The following is a 10478-nucleotide window of genomic DNA, read 5'->3' on the forward strand; positions in this document are numbered from 1 at the left end:
AATACCCATTGCTTGTCCCAGGTTCCATTTTCACCAAGTTGGTCAATTTTGCTGTCGTTCTTCAGACTGGAACTGATTGAGCTTGCTGCAGTCCTCAAAGGAAATAAATAATATTCTGCACCTCTTGTAAATGAAAACTTGATTTACAATTAACAAAGTTTAAAATGTGAACTTTATAGTACTCAACTAGAGAAGCTTCAAACATTTGTTCAAAAAATATCTGACAGTTGCAAGGTTTTAAGTCACCTCATACAAGTACCAATAATTATGATGCTGTTTATCACCAATTTTGAATGGAGTCTTTGTACTGAAGGGCTACATTCCTTTGAAGAAGGTGCTGGGAGCTTCTGCATTGTTGACACAGCTTGCAAGTATCTAAACATATATTACACATTAGGATTGAATACTGAAATAATTGAAAAATTTAAAATTGGAAAAAACACTTTAATAATACTATTATTGGTTGACTTCCCAACATAAAATTAATTGCACCAAGTTGTTGTCTTTCTATTGACAGAAGATATAAATAATTCATCTACGACTTGCCTATTCTGTATTCCTGAGTGGCTTTGCCGCTCCCATGTAGCATAGTGTAAGTAGTACTTTCTGTGTCTTTTGCAAAAGTTCCAAGTTGAGAGTTTTTATAGCTTTGCAAGAGTATCAGTCTTTTTGCTAATTCCTTTGATGGGAGGAAATGGATAAGGAATGTTAACTCAAAACTGCCAAAATATGCAAATTATTTCAGTTTCTTCAGTAATATACACGTACCTTAATAATTGTATTATGAGAGTTTCACAGACTAATGGCATTTATTTTGCCCTTACCAATGTGCAAGATGTGATAATAATGTCTGGTTCCTTTGGGTATCATATGAAGAAGGCCCTCATGCTCACATCAAGAACTGTTTGGCACCTCATTAGACTTGTTATTAATTGTTAAACAGTTTACTGATGGCTTAGCAGAAGTAGTGGCCTTTAGATGGATAACTTACCTGAACAAGCCAAACATCTTTTTTGATCCTTTGTTCAATGACTGTAAATGCCCCATACTTAGCACTATAACCTGGGCTGTCAGATCTACCATCCCCAGAAAGAACAACACCACCACCTATATTAGATAATCTTTCTACCAATTTATCCTGCTCTTCCTTCCACATTTTTATGATAACAGGCATGAGGTTGTTCCTCTGATGTTTATGATGTCTGGCAGCTAAAACACTGGACCTTCAGAATTTTCAGCATTCTTAGGGTTTGGGAGATCATTCTACCAGAGTGGAAAATAGCAGTGGATAGCAACAAATTTCTATCTTTTTAATGCAAGATTTACCTCTCCATGCGCATGCATAATTGCAGCTTAGATGTTCTTGGGTGATGTTCATGAGAGTGCCTGCCACATTAGATAGTAGAAGGCTCAGTGTACAGAGGACAGAACTCAAAGAGTTGCATCAAGCAGGAAAAAAAGACAATGAACTTACTTTCACTTTGTGGGCCCTCTGAACTTTTTTTACTGTAGGATGTCCGATAACAAAATGAAATTGACCATAACGTATAACAAAATTGAAAAAAAAAAAAAAAGTTGGGTGAAATCTTTTTTTACCTTGATAGTCTTTCTTCAAAGTTGTTTGGTTTCTTTTCCTCCTCCTTCGCTACTTCTTCCACCAAGTCATTAGGGAGAAATAAATGTTTTGGAATATATTCCAGGTCTTTCTGATCATCTTTGCTGCAATCACCCACACTCTTATCCGGACTACTCAGAGGTGAAGGACTTGTGGGTACAGATGGTAGGTTGATGATTTCACATCAGACCTCAGCCTCAGTTGTAACAACTTCCACTTGTGTGTTTGAGTAATGAGGATAGCCATCATACTCAATAATAGGGACAGATTTCAAAGCGCAGAAACTTTTCTTAGATTTGTTTTAAAAAGTTATTGTCTTACCCACACTTGCCATAGATTTTTGTAGAAAATGGGAGCAATAAAATTCCAAATCACATTGTATACCGGTATCAACAAATTCTCATGCTCTAATAAGTGGTTTGGTTTCAGGTAAGGGTTCAGACAGATGAGAGTCTTTCGTGGGCTCAAGGCTGGTTCCCGAACAACTGGATTCCCCATAGTCTTTCAATAGTTGAGAAGAAACATTGTTTTAGAGAACCTTAATTACTGTTAATAATTTTCTTGAGGTTTCCACTCAAATCGATGTTGCACTTACTCTGTTGACCTCTAACTTTTGAAGAGCTCTACTTCTCCTCAGTGGTCTCTGGGTTTGGTTCGCCCCTTTGAAGATCGAGGCTTTCTGTGAAAACAAAATGTGCCATTTTTGGGTTTACATGCCCTTTAAGTCGTATGATGTTCAATCGGTATTCGACCATAACTGGCCAACAACTCAACTGTATGGTTACCCTTAGGATCCTATGGGGGTCACAATTTTTTTCCTGTAATGTTGATGCTAACTAATAAAACGGATTTCACTGTTCTAATTTAGGTACCAGCATATTCAAAGTATATAATTTTAGAAAGGTTATAAAAAATACTTTCTGAAAAAGTAGAACCTATAAAAGCACATTTTTAACATCTAGATTTTTCACTATTTGAGAAAAAAACGTATTTTAAAAAAGAGTAAATACTATTTGCAGCTAGAAAACAAATGTTTGTCAATTTCATGAATAAAATCAGCTATTAATTTTGGTTTTTCAGCGCAAAACCAAAAAAATACATAAAAAATTACATCTAATTCTCAAATTAATTTCCATTTATGTCATTTCTCCTGTTATTAATGTTTCATTCCTATGTATTGCGATGCAGTCCTCTTGGTCTTCCTGGCCTAGTCCTCCATCTTCCATAAAGTTCTGCCAGTCTTCTTGGGCCTTGCCTGCTTTTATCATTGAAGTGGTAGTGTCAACCTGTTGAATACGTACTTTGCATGCCAATCTATTGCTGTTTGGAATTGGGTTTACACACTTTACGCACTTTATTTTTCTTTTTCTTACAAAATAATTTAGATTATGTTGACCCGCAGATAGCAAATTTGCTATTCGAGGCGGGTCAATCATCAACAAACATTATTTAAAATATATAAAGAAAATTAAAAACTAAAGGTTTCTAACTGTCAACTGAAATGTCCTTCAATCAGCTAACTGTTCCACTACAGCCTCTCTGAACTGGAGCATTTTAGGAGCATCTCTAAATGACTTATCCATAAGGATTTGGGCATTTCAAATGCTAAGCTCCAAAAGGTAAAATATTTTGTAATACAAATCAGATTCTTTCATAAGGCGTGTATATGTGGTCAACACCTCCCATATTTCAATTATAATCGGAAATTATTGATGTTTGTCTGACAGCTGTCTTCTTCCATTTGTTTCCCACTTTTACAAACCTCTCCGCTTCTGAATTTGAAGTTGGACTAACTGGAGTGGTTGCCAGCATGTGGATAATTTTGCTGTCCTTCCAGCCCACGTATGTTATGGTGCCTTTCTGTCAATAAACACTTTATCCCAGCTTCGAACTTTTGATTTCTTTATTTTGAGCATCTGTTATGTCCCTTGGAAGCCCTTTTCTGTTAGATCTTGCTGTTCCACAGGCCAGTGTGCCTTGCTCCTCGAGGTCTTCATACAATGGTGATGTAGAGTAAATTTCTGTGTAGAGTGTGACCTTTGTCAAGAAATGACTCCATAAGGCCCGTAACTGCTCTCTTACCAAGATCTGTTTGTACTTCACCATTTTCTTTCCTAGTATATACTTTGCTGACAAGTGCATAGTCGGAACTAGCCTCAGTAAGAGTGAAACCCTTGATTCTGGCCAGGCTTAATGGGAATAAACTGGTTGCCACTATGTGGCAGGGTATTTTGCAAAAGGGGTCCTCTCAGCAATAATGCCCCAAGTAATCTTCAGTGTTTGTAATCCATTTTGTTGTAGTACTTATACGGGTTGCCTCCAGCAAGAATAAAAAATGATCACAAACATAGGATTCAGAATGAACTTTTTATACAATTTTATGACATTGATTTCCTCTAGAATAATAATTTGATGTGGAATATTTGTTACCCGTTTATTGATAACAATCATTCTTAATATAATTTCAAGCTTTTATATAGTTTTCTCACTTTGCATGCGAGTTGGTAGGTGTGATGTCTGCAGATAATTTACCAACTCAATAAATGTAGATGTAAATGAGATGTCACTATTGAATATTTAACAAGAAAAGAAATTATTGAAGAATTGTGGTCCTTCTTTATTCAATCTCAATCCTGACGAAAATAGAGAGCACCCATATCCCTGGTTGCAGTGTGCTCTCTAGATATCACAACATTGAGTTTGTTTAGAAATATTTATTCTTCACAATTTATAAAAACAACACTACTTTTAGAGTGGGTATTTCAGCATTAAAGCTAGTTGGAGGCATAGGAAATTAAGGGTGTGTGAAATAGAGGGTGTGCAGGAAATACTTCACATTTTGGAACTAAACACTGATTACTTAATGAGTGGCAGCTGAAAATACCGAAATGGGAAAGCTCTACTTCTATTATTTTGGTTATGTTGCCCTATTTTTTAATAAATTCTGGCATCTTTTTCTTAAACCGATTTTGCATTCTTCCCACATCTGCAGAATGTCTACCATGCCCTAGCACTGATATAAAAAGGTGGTCGGCACTCAAGCTGAAAGGAATGTAAATGAACATGAAAATGTAAAATGATCATTCCATGGTAAATAAACTGGTAATTCATCCTGTGTCCAAACTATCAACATAACTAAACAGTTTCAAATCTGGTATGGCTTATTCAGAAGTTCCATTCCAACGAAATAGTCTGCTAAATATTATACATCTCGATTTTAAGAAAACAATTTCCATATCTGTTTACTTTTCAACAATAATTATTTACTTATTCACCTTTAAAAGCATCAAATTTGTTTTGGTCAAGGTACCAATTCCCTGGTACCTTGAACAGTTGACTTCATAAAGCAGCCTTTGGTAAATGGATGGTCAACTAGGCAAAGGCTCATGATGGTTGGTTTGGAGGCAGCGCTCACAAATTGAAGTCAGCTCTTGTCAGCCACACATTATTGTTTCCTACAACTGCAACTGTACCAGTTCCACAACAACCAAAAAAAAACATGAAAGGGGTAAACTTCTCTTTCACAATAATTTTGTCCATCAAAGCAGAACTATCATTTGCAGCAGTGGAGTTGAAGATGTCAACGAGTTAAGAATGCAATTCATCTTAGCCTCCTGCAGGCAAAGGAACATTGAAATCTACCTAAGACAGTCCTCATAGACTGGAGTTCCTCAGTCACCATCATTGGGGTTCTGTTATCATTCTGGTTCGGCAACTGTGTGAAAAACATTGTGCATGTGAAGTCTAAAAGTGCAAGGCTAAAATTGCTAAGGCTACATTTTTTCAGAAATTGTGATCCCCAGATTTCTTTCCAAGCTATTTTTTGTTTCAACTGAATAAATGGCCTAAATGCTGAAAATGACATGCTTAGAATTTTCAGCTAAATTGAAGATGAAAATTTTTCCGTGATGACTTACACTTGTTGTATTGTCAACAGTCCAGATGGTTGTGGATACTAAGTCTGAGGTGTTTCTAAGGTCTTTTTCCAAAAAGCCATTGAACTCAGTCTCCACTGCTAATAGGGAGGCATCCATCTTCTTCTCCATGAGGTGACTTGAAAGAAGAGACCACAACTGATGAAGGTGTTCCTGTATGCAAGTTCTAACAAGATTTAAACATAATCAAATTTTATTTTACGCATATGAAACAAAGAAATGTATGCTTCTTAGGTATTATAAGACTACTTAAAAAAGAAAAATTTAGGTTTATGTCAGGAGAAAAACTTTGTTCATGTAAGAAATTGCATTTAAAAGGTTTAACTACATGAATTGATCTGCGATCTTGACCTTTTTGGTCACCCATCACCCATGAAGATTTTCATGTCTTTACACCACTTCTTGACTTTGTGCATGCTCACCTTCAAAAAGTCAATGTAGAGTTACAATACAATGCACATGCATGCTGTGTTCTTCTAACCTTTGCTATCACAAGCAAGCGTTTGGTCCGCCATGTTGTTGTTGATTGTCACATGAAATAGGAATTGGACTTAAAGCTGTTCTTCTCCAGCGAAATTAAAAAAAATCAGTGGTAGATGAAGGGCAGCTTGTAGTGCTATGAACTGGTAATAGAGAGACGTTAATTGTAGCAGTAATAAGGAAGAATATTGCCCCGATGAAGAGAGCACGTTTTAGAGTGGCCATGCTAATTAATGCTAATCCTAATCCAAAAAACCACTGCCACATAGTGAATTTTGCTGAACGTTTTTGGCTCCAAATAATCCAATAGTTTTCCCACAGGCATTTTGAGTGATTCTGTCATATTCGTTACACACTCACAGATGAAATTGCTCAATCGTTTCTTTATCAGAAACTGATCGTTGCTGTCACTATGTTTGTGCACGCGTTCATGATGCAAGAATACATTAGCATCTGTCTATCCCATCCTTGGGAAGCATAATTTATGTACAGTAACAACGATTTGATTGGTCAATGCCTTAGTAACAACAGGCAAATATGTAATAAGCATATATTCTTTACTGGGGGAGGGGAGAGAAGGGGAAAACAATGGCTATTTTTTTGGATGGGTCTGGCTGGTCTAGGTCTATTTTTTTGGATGGGTTTGGCTGGTCTAGGAATAACAACAAGTTTCTAGTTGGCCGGTTTTAGCTGGACTAGGAGTGAAAGGGTTAACAACCCCTGAAACATATTGATGGTGAAAAGAACCTGAGACAGAACCACTAGACTCTCGGAGAATTCTTAGAGGAGCCCTCTCTTACATCATGTAGAAAAGAGAAATCACTCAGAAATATTAGTCAGGCCTAAGCCATGTACCTTTTTTTTTTTTAACTGGAATGTAAAGCTTTTTCCTAAGTAGATCTATAAGATTTATGGCCATAAAAAATAAACGAAGGAGATAGGGATAATAAAGCCAGCATGACTAACAGTTTTGTGGGAGTTTTGGCTAACAGAACTGTGTGAATGAGCAGTGAAGTCACACAGGGAATTGAAGGAATAATAATAGCAATAATAATACAATTATAAATTGAACTGTAACCAGGATATGTCATAGTGAAAAAGGTAAAAAACGTTCTCTGGTTAAAAAGGTTTTAAAATATGAGCTTTCGGCTATTATACTATAGCCTTTAACGAATGTAAAAAATATAAGCGCGTGAATGGAAATATATACAGGGGAGGCTGTGAAAAAAATTTAAAACTTACAAAATACAATAGAAGTGTGAAAAGCTAAAAAATGGACAATAAAACAAAATCAAATTACAATAAGATAGAATATTGTCTTGGTAACAGTTTAGAGTTATTGTCTGCGCCGACAGTTTTTGCGGTATGCCAAGATTCTAGTGTTTTTCGAACGCAGTAATTGCCTTTGTCTATCACGGTAGCGCCCTCAAAGTCAATCGCGTGATTGTTTTCCCACGCATGGTTGGCAATGTTCGAGCCACTCGTATAGTTTTTAGGATTTCGTTGATGTTCCTTTCTTCGGGTTTTTAAAGCATCTGCCAGTTTCTCCTACATAACTCCAACAGCAGTCAGAGCACGGAATTTTGTAGACAACATTGCATTGTAGATCTAAGGGCTGCCTGAACTTAGGTGACGGAAATTCTTGTTGCAGGGTTTTAGCTGGTTTGCTAACCACACAAATGTCAATTTTTACGAAGTAATCTGGTAAGGGGCTCAGTCAGGCCGCTGATGTAGGGAAGACAAGCGAAACCCAGAGATGTGTCTGATGGATCGGCCCATTTGAAGAACATGGACATAAACTCTTCTGGTGGAGGAGTTGTCGGAGCTGACTTTTTTTTAAAATGTTGGAAATAACTGTTGATGGGTAGCCATTAGCTTTTAAGGTTTCGGTAACGTGGCTAGTCTCGCGTCTTTTACCTTCAATGGTGCTTGGAAGGTTGGCTGCACGGAATAGGAGGGTTGAGGCCGCACAGACTTTATGTTTTGATTCATGATGTGAAGAAAAATCCAGATATCTATCTGTGTGTGTCGGCTTCCTGTGAATAATAATACACCTATGTAGTGTCTTTTCCTAATGGTCCAAAAGCGCTTCACAGAAGGGAAATTATAATTAAAAGTTACAAATTACCTAGGCCTATAAAAACAAACTATTATTTATAAAAAGTACAACCACAGTGAAGATTCAATGTTCCATGTAAGCTGGTAAAAATAGATGTTCTTTAAGTTTCCGTGTTAAACACCATAAGACTTAGGATTGTACACAGGTATCTTCAAAAGGAAGGTGTATAGGGTAAAACAAGGTCTGTTCAATGTATCAGATTTGAACACTATTCTCGCCGTGCAGTTTAGTACCTGTTGAAGCCTTTGCAATAATATTTGGGAACACCTTACAGCAAGGAGTTGAAATAATCAACCTTTGAAGGAAAAAAGGCATTTGTTAGGGTTTTGTAGCTTGGTGTTGGGAAACCCCTAATCTTGGAAATGTCATGCAGGTGAAAAAAAGCAGATTTACAGACTGCTCTTATGTAGGGAACCATGGACAGAGAATTATTCAGAGTGACACCATTGTCTGTTGCTGTGGAGGAATAATTAACCACCTCATAAACAAAGGTCAGATTGCCAATGTCTGGTCTTAGATGATAAACTAAGAATAAGCTTAGGGTTAACCCTAGGCTAACCCTAACCCTAACCCTAAAAATCTCCAGCTACCCAAGCTATAGACTAGATTTTCTGAAGTTTCAAGACTTCAGGGAGTCATCCTTTCAAAACCCCCACACCCACCTTCCACTGGCCTGATTCCAAGCCCCCTTCTTCCTATCCCTATTCCCTTCCCAAACAAAGCACAAGGCTGTAAATCAAGTCCTTGCTAGCTTAGAAACATGGATGTTTCTCCTTTTTTTCCTTTTATATCATTGAATATTATTTATTTCCAATAATAGTCCTGCATTGAGTACGATCTCCTCTTTCCCCCTCCCCAGAAAATTTTGTCAGATGTATTTGCTTTTGTTTCTGATCAAAACAAGCTCATTTCTAGATAAGTTAAACACAAACTTGATTTCATTTTTGTTCAATTAGTCAAACACTAGCTTGAATCAGCTGGAGCTTGATTACCAATAATTTGAGTATGACATTGCGAGTTGGGTTGTGATTCAAGGTTGAGAAGGATTCTGAGCTTGGGTGACCTATATCAAGCTTGGTTCCCCAGTTACTGATTATTAGTTATTGATCTAAAGACGGGAGAGTGCTTGTTCATACTCCAGCAAACCAGTAAATAGTAGAATAGCATCCAAACAGTAAACAGTAAATGGCATCCAGCAAACGTGCCGTAATTGCCTATCAGCAAGGTTGGTTTGACGTTTGCCAAACAAAAGACAAAATCATTTGTGGTGAAGAGGAGTCCAAGAAGGAGAAAAGTAATATCAAAGAGAGATGTCGAACTAAGCTGCCAAGTGAGGAAATGCTGATATTTGATTTGGACTTTGCTTCTTTTGCCAATTGTGCTGCACTATGTCTTATTAAATAAGACTGAAGCTGTCAAAAATATCAAACCAAAAACTATTAGGCAGAATCACAAAGGGAAATGGGGTATCTAACAGTGAATTATAATACAAAATGATTGTACTTTTTACGTCCAAGAATGAGCATCTTTAGTTACATGATTAATGAAATCTGGCCAAATAGCCCTTTTTACAGTTTCCGGTGCCATATTGGATTAGCAACCACGAACACAATAGCGAGGGTGGTGGTGACCCAGAGACAGCTTCAAACAGACAACCCATTGAGATTTCACGTGCAAGTTAACTTTCTTCTGTATTTCTTTCTTCTGACATGCAAAAGCTTACGGCCAAAGATCTTTGAGAAATTTTAAGGTCTTATGAAGAATCCACTGGGGGGAACAAAGACAGATTTAGTTTTAAAGGTCTTCGCATTGCCGATGGGAAGCTTCATTCCATTGGCCAACAACAGGGAGAATGAAGCAGCACTTCCAGCAGAGGAACAGAATGACAGCAGTTTAAAATCTGAACCAAATCTTCAGCATTTGCTTGAGATGAACTTTATTCAACGTTAGGACTATCTGGTGGTATCTACTCAGAAATGTTAACACATCGTTCTTAAAGGTACCAACTACAAAAAACTCAAATTGTACCAGTTTTTTTTAGAATGCAAACATTTCGAGGACAAAATTTAGGTAAAAGAGAATGTTCTTCTTTTAATGAAGAGAACACCCTGCAAATTTTTTGTTGACGCAGTCAGCAGTGATTTTCTCTTAAATGAGTAGCACAGTCACCTATACATTTCCTGTAACATAGGTCAAAAATAATGAAGTCTTTTTTTGTCCTTATTAAATTAGTACATAGCTGTCTTTTTATCTCTATTATTGACCTCAATCTAAAAAAGTTACCATTTACACCATTTTGGCAATTTAAGCGATTTTTGTTTTACCCATA

The sequence above is a fragment of the Pocillopora verrucosa genome, chromosome 3 (assembly GCF_036669915.1).
Source record: "Pocillopora verrucosa isolate sample1 chromosome 3, ASM3666991v2, whole genome shotgun sequence".
NCBI lineage: Eukaryota > Metazoa > Cnidaria > Anthozoa > Scleractinia > Pocilloporidae > Pocillopora > Pocillopora verrucosa.